A 7373-nucleotide genomic window follows, 5' to 3' on the forward strand; every position below is an offset into this window, starting at 1 on the left:
GAGCTCATGTCACAAACACACTGCCATTGCAGTGCTTCCACTTCGGATCTACCGCCTCTCTGGATCGATCAGACGCGATACTTGGCTTGGATCCCTACAGGCTACCTCCGCAGCCATCTGCACTCATCAGGTGAGTTCTTCTTCCTTGTAGATCTGATTCGCAAATCATCCCTGTTCTTAGGGCGGCGCTGATACGTCTCAAATGTATCGACTTTTCCAAACACTTTTGTTATTGTTTTGGCCTCATTCTTGCATGATTTGAATGAAACTAACCCGGAGTGACGCTGTTTTCAGCAGAGCTGCTTGTATGGTTTTCTTGTGCGCAGGAAAATGGATATTTAGACGTCTCGGAAAATTCCCATAAAAATAGAGAAAATCCATGCACCGGGAGGAACCATGGGCCGGAAGATGAGCCACAGGGGAGCCATAGGGCCCCCATGCGACCTGTGGGCGCGGCCTACCCCCTGGGCGCATTGGGAGGCCGTCTGGGTGGGGTCCACCCCCTTTGGTGCCCTACTTTGGCTCCTATTTTTACCCGTGACGGAGAAATCCCAGAAGAGAAGTCGCTTTGCAAGTTCTTGACGCGGAGTCGCCGCCACCCTCGGTTCTTCTTCAGGAGAGCTAATCTGGAGGCTGTTTTAGCCTTCGGAGAGGGGAAATCATCGCCATCGTCATCACCATCGCCACTCCGTCATCCTCCCATGGCTTCTCCCATCATGTGTTAGTAATTCCCTGTTGTAGATCAAGGGGATGGAAGAGATTGGATGAGTTAGATCATGTAATAGTTCATCGGATTGTTGGGGGCATGTTGCCTATCATCTACTATGGTGTTTATCATCTTTGCTACTACTCGTTGATCTTAATGCTTGTCACTTTGGGCCCGAATGCCATGATTTCAGATCTGAACCTATTATGTTTTCATGAACATATTTGTGTTCTTGACCCTATCTATGAGTTGTATGCACCTATTATAGTCCGGAACCGGCGATCCCAATGGTGACAACTTGGGACACCAAAGGGGATAGACTATAATTTGAGGATTCCATGAATCTGTTGATTGTTAATGCTTTGTTCCGGTGATCCTTGACAGGAGCACCTTAATCTCCATAAGTTCCTTTTTGCCCCTTTGATAGCGGGATGGTAGGACAAAAGATGTTGTGCAAGTTCTTATTGCAAGCACACACGACTACCTTGGGATACATGCCTAATGTTTGATATATGCCTAGATGATCATTACTTTTCTATGTGCCTTACCCCAAGTGAAATACATGATATCTCTCATCCATGATCAACCATACATCTCCCTAGCCTACAATGTTTTAATACTGCTAGTTACAAGTTGCCTTAATTTCGTCGTTTTACTTTCGTTGCTTTGCCACTATTATTTCTGTTGCCACCATCACTTCCATACCACCGTTGCTACTAATATTTCGTTGCCAAGCAAGTATCTTTCAGGTGCGGTTGAATTGACAACTCAACTGTTAAAGCTTACAAATATTCTTTGGCTCCCCTTGTGTCGAATCAATAAATTGGGTTAACTTACCCGCGAAGACTGTTGCGATCCCCTACACTTGTGGGTTATCAAGACCATTTTCTGGCGCCGTTGCCGGGGAGCATAGCTTTATTTACAAGCCTACTTGGAGTTATTTTTCTTGCTGCGATTTATTCACTATGGTTAAGAAAGGATACCCCAAGGTCCCAATTTTACCATCCACTATGAGAAAAGAAACTGTTCTTAGCACTAGCGCTACGCTTGATTCACCTTTCGTCATGAGTAAGTTTGCTTCACCACCATCACATGCTGCTTCTACCGAGTCTGTCACTATGCCTGATACTTTTGATGATGCTTCTATTACTATTGATGAGCCTAGTTTACTTGGTTATTTTATTGAGTCTCAGATTGCCAAGGCTGCTAAGCAGTCTGGAATTGAACTTCCTGTTACATGCTACCCCATTGGTAGATCTTTTGGTTACCCAGACTTGAGTGGTCTCAAGTAAAGAATTCTTGATGATTATTATATTGAACTTGATGATGATTTATGCAGGGAGCTTACAAAGTGTGCTAACTCTGACCCTGCTTCTGTTCAGAAGCTGCTTGAAAAGTATTCTATGAAGAACAAGTTTACTCCTGATCCTATGTTTGGATCATCCCCTATTTGCATTGAGGATGCTGATTTTGATTTCTCTCTTGATCTTTCACTTATATCCACAGTTGAAGCTGACCCCTTTTATGGCAGAGAAGATGACGATGCTATTGCACACCTTACTAAACTCACTGAGTTGGGTGGCTTATTCACTATAGAGGACAAGAAGAGAAAATATTATGTTACTAAGCTACTTCATTTCTCTTTGAAGGAAGATGCTAAAGCATGGTATGATGCACTACCATGTGGTTCCATTAAGAGTCCTCAAGATTTACCTCAATCTTTTGTTGCTAAATATTTTGCTGCTCATAAGCAACATGCTGCTTTACGAAGAATTTATAAATTTAAACAGTTGCAGGATGAGCACCTCCCTAAAGCTTGGGGGAGGTATTGCACTCTACTTAAGGCTAGACCGGTACATGGAATCCCTAAGAATGAATTGCTTGATATATTTTATGCTGGTCTAACCGATGAATCTAGAACCTATCTGGATAGTTGTGCTGGTTGTGTTTTCAGGGAAAGAACACCGGACGATGCTGAAGAACTAATGGGCAAGATAGCTAAAAATTATGATGATTGGCCCGTCCCTGAACCATCTCCACCACCTAAGAAGAGGGGCATGCTTTTCTTGAGCCCCGAAGTTATGCAAGAAGAAAATAAGTCTATTAAAGAGAAATGTATTAAAGCTGAAGATGTGAAGAATCTACCTCCTATTGAGAAATTATGTGAGCCTACCACTCACCCACCTATGGTAGAGGTACACTCTCTTTTAGAATTCAATGCAAGTGACATCCCTCATGGTAAGCCCCCTGATCAATGTTTAGATGAGCTTGATAATTTTTATTGTCAAGCAAAATCACTTTAATGAGAGGATTCAAAGCCAATTGCATGATAATTCCCTTGCTATCAAAAGTTTGCTTGATGTTTTAAGTAGAACTGCTAATGATGTTAAAGGTCTTGTTAAGCATTTTCATATGGTTCAAACTCAGCTTGAACAAATTTCTAATGTGCAAAAAGATTTGCTTGCTAATAATGCCAAACAAGTTAATACGCAGGCATATGGTATAAAGACCCGAGGAGGTACACACACCCAGGACCCCCTCTATCCGGAGGGGCATCCAAAGAGGATCGAGCAAGATTCTCAATTGGAGGAAGAAGACATTGTCAACTCCCCGAAGAAGAAGAAGAAACACAAGGAAGCTGACAACTCCAATGATCCCATAAGTAATGAAGAACCTATTGTTGATCCTAATAGTATATCTATTTCCGATGCTGAAACTGAAGATGGTGCTGAACCTGATAAAGATAATGAAAAGAGTGATCCTCCTGAGGTACGAGAAGAAGAAGCACCCGACAAGCGCAAGAGGTATACTAGAGAAGATTTTGTTGGAAATATGCCCTAGAGGCAATGATAAATAGTTATTATTATATTTCCTGTTTAAAGATAATCGTTTATTATCCATGCTATAATTGTATTGAATGAAAACATAGATACATGTGTGGATACATAGACACAACAATGTCCCTAGCAAGCCTCTAGTTGGCTAGCCAGTTGATCAAGGATAGTCAAGGTTTTCTGACTATGTGCAAAGTGTTGTTGCTTGATAACTGGATCACATCATTAGGAGAATCATGTGATGGACTAGACCCAAACTATGAACGTAGCATATTGATCGTGTCGTTTTATTGCTATAGTTTTCTCCATGTCAAGTATTTGTTCCTATGACCATGAGATCATATAACCCACTGGCACCGGAGGAATGCCTTGTGTGCATCAAACGTCACAACGTAACTGGGTGACTATAAATGTGCTCTACAGGTATCTCCGAAGTTGTCCGTTGAGTTAGTATGGATCAAGACTGGGATTTGTCACTCTGTGTGACGGAGAGGTATCTCGGGGCCTACTCGGTAATACAACATCACACACAAGCCTTGCAAGCAATGTGACTAAGTGTAAGTCACAGGATCTTGTATTACAGAACAAGTAAAGAGACTTGCTGGTAACGAGATTGAAACAGGTATGCGGATACCGACGATCGAATCTCGGGCAAGTAACATACCGAAGGACAAAGGGAATGACATACGGGATTATATGAATACTTGACACTGAGGTTCAATCGATAAGATCTTCGGAGAATATGTAGGATCCAATATGGGCATCCAGGTCCCGCTATTGGATATTGACCAAGGAGTACCTCAGGGCATGTCTGCATAGTTCTCGAACCCGCACGGTCTGCACACTTAAGGTTCGGCGATGTTTTAGTATAGTTGAGTTATATGTGTGTTACCGAATGTTGTTCGGAGTCCCGGATGAGATCACAGACGTCACGAGGGTTTCCAGAATGGTCCGGAGACGAAGATTGATAAAAGGGTAACTTCATTTGGTTACCGAAAAGTTTTCGGGCATTACCGGGAAAGTACCGGGAGTGACGAATGGGTTCTGTAAGTTCACCGGGAGGGGGGCAACCCTCCCAGGGGAAGCCCAAAGGACTTATGGGTAGCGCACCAGCCCTTAGTGGGCTGGTGGGGCAGCCCAAGAAGGCATATGCGCCATAGAGAAAAAACCAAAGAAAAAAAAGAAAGGTGGGAAGGGAGAGAAGGACTCCACTTTCCAATCCTAGTTGGACTAGGATTGGAGTAGGACTCCTCCTCCTCCCTGGCCGGCGCACCCTTGAGGGCTTGGCCCTCAAGGCAAGCCTCCTCCCCCTCCCTCCTATATATAGTGGTGATTTAGGGCTGATTTGAGACAACTTTTGCCACGTGCAACTCAGATCTAGACACCATAGTTTTACCTCTAGATCGTATTTCCGCGAAGCTCGGGCGGAGCCCTGTAGGAGTAGATCCTTCACCACCACCGGAGCGTCGTCATGCTGCCGGAGAACTCATCTACTTCTCCGTCTTGCTTGCTGGAACAAGAAGGCCGAGATCATCGTCGAGCTGTACGTGTGTTGAACGCGGAGGTGCCGTCCGTTCGGCACTAGATCGGAGCGGATCGTGGGACGGATCGCGGGACGGTTTGTGGGAAGGTTAGTGGGGCGGATCGAGGGACGTGAGGACGTTCCACTACATCAACCGCGTTTCTTAACGCTTCGTGTTGTGCGATCTACAAAGGTATGTAGACCCAAATCTCCTCTCGTAGATGGACACCACTGATACGTCTCCGTCGTATCTATAATTTTTGATTGTTTCATGCCAATATTCTACAACTTTCATATACTTTTGGCAACTTTTTATACTATTTCTAGGACTAACATATTGATCAAGTGCCTAGTGCCAGTTCCTGTTTGTTGCATGTTTTTTGTTTCACAGATTATCCATACCAAACGAAGTCCAAACGCAATAAAAAACCTACGGGGATTTTTTTGGAATATTTATGATTTTTGGGAAGAAGAATCTACGCGAAACGATGCCCGAGGAGGTCACAAGCCCAGGAGGCGCCCCCCTAGGGCGCGGCTGGCAGGCTTGTGACCAATCCCTAAGGTGGTTGGGGCCCTTCTTTTGCCACAAGAAAGATAATATCCGGAAGAAAATCGTGTTAGAATTTCAGCCCAATCGGAGTTACGGATCTCCAGGAATTTAAGAAAAGGTGAAAGGCAGAATCTGGGAGCGCAGAAACAAAAGGACACAGAGAGAGAGATCCAATTTCGGAGGGGCTCTCGCCCCTCCGCCGCCATGGAGACCATGGACCGGAGGGGAAACCCTTCTCCCATCTAGGGAGGAGGTCAAGGAAGAAGAAGAAGAAGGGGGGCTCTCTCCCCCTCTCTCCCGGTGGCGTCGGAACGCCGCCTGGGACATCATCGTGTGACGGCGATCTACACCAACACCTCCGTCATCTTCACCAACACCTCCATCACCTTCCCCCATCTATATTCAGCGGTCCGCTCTCCCGCAACCTGTTGTACCCTCTACTTGAACATGGTGCTTTATGCTTCATATTATTATCCAATGATGTGTTGCCATCCTATGATGTCTGAGTAGATTTTTGTTGTCCTATCGGTGATTGATGAATTGCTATGATTGGTTTAATTTGCTTGTGGTTATGTTGTTGTCCTTTGGTGCCCATCATATGAGTGCGCGCGTGGATCACATCATATGGTTAGTAGTATGTTGATAGGACTATGTATTGGAGGGCAAGGGTGACAGAAGCTTCAACCTAGCATAGAAATTGATGCATACGTGATTGAAGGGGGACCAGTATATCTTATTGCTATGGTTGGGTTTTACCTTAATGAACGTTAGTAGTTGCGGATGCTTGCTAATAGTTCCAATCATAAGTGCATAGAATTCCAAGTAAGGGATGACATGCTAGCAGTGGCCTCTCCCACATAAAACTTGTTATCGGTCTAGTAACGTAGTCAATTGCTTAGGGACAATTCCAAAACTCCTACCACCACTTTTCCACACTCATTAGACTAACGTAATTGTTTCTTTATCTAACCAGCCCATAGTTTTTATTTACGTGTTCTTTATTTTCATGCAAACCTATCCTATCACACCTACAAAGTACTTCTAGTTTCATACTTGTTCTAGGTAAAGCGAACATAAAGTGTGCGTAGAGTTGTATCGGTGGTCGATAGAACTTGAGGGAATATTTGTCCTACCTTTAGCTCCTCGTTGGGTTCGACACTCTTACTTATCGAGAAAGGCTACAATTGATCCTCTATAGTTGTGGGTTATCAAGACCTTTTTCTGGCGCCGTTGCCGGGGAGCAATAGCGTGGGGTGAATATTCTCGTGTGTGCTTGTTTGCTTTATCACTAAGTAGATTTATTTGATGTTCTAAGTTGTTCTGTATCTTTAGTTATGGATATGGAACACGAAATACCAAAAAAAATTAGGTGTACTTGCTACTCATGGAGATGAGGAACCTCCTAAAACCCTCGATGCTCGTTATGTGGAAAATATTATGCACTTCTTTAATAATCTTGAGGAAACCCCATTAAATTATATAATGGGATACACGTTGGATCAACGTGAATACTTTAGGGATTATCCCTTGACTCAAAAAGGGAAACTATTATGGGTCAAATTCATATGTTGAAATGGTATGCTTGGGAGCTATGCTCGAGATATGATATTACTTGTTGCTCTAGGATGAAGGCTAAACACATTCCCTTTTCTTGTAAATTTAATGCTAATGAAACCTTGGCTTCTTATGCTAATGGTATATATGATTACTATGATGTGGAACAAATAGAAGAGTTTGTTGCTTTTATGGGTGCTTATGAAA

This window comes from Hordeum vulgare, chromosome 7H (assembly GCF_904849725.1).
Source record: "Hordeum vulgare subsp. vulgare chromosome 7H, MorexV3_pseudomolecules_assembly, whole genome shotgun sequence".
Classification (NCBI taxonomy): domain Eukaryota; kingdom Viridiplantae; phylum Streptophyta; class Magnoliopsida; order Poales; family Poaceae; genus Hordeum; species Hordeum vulgare.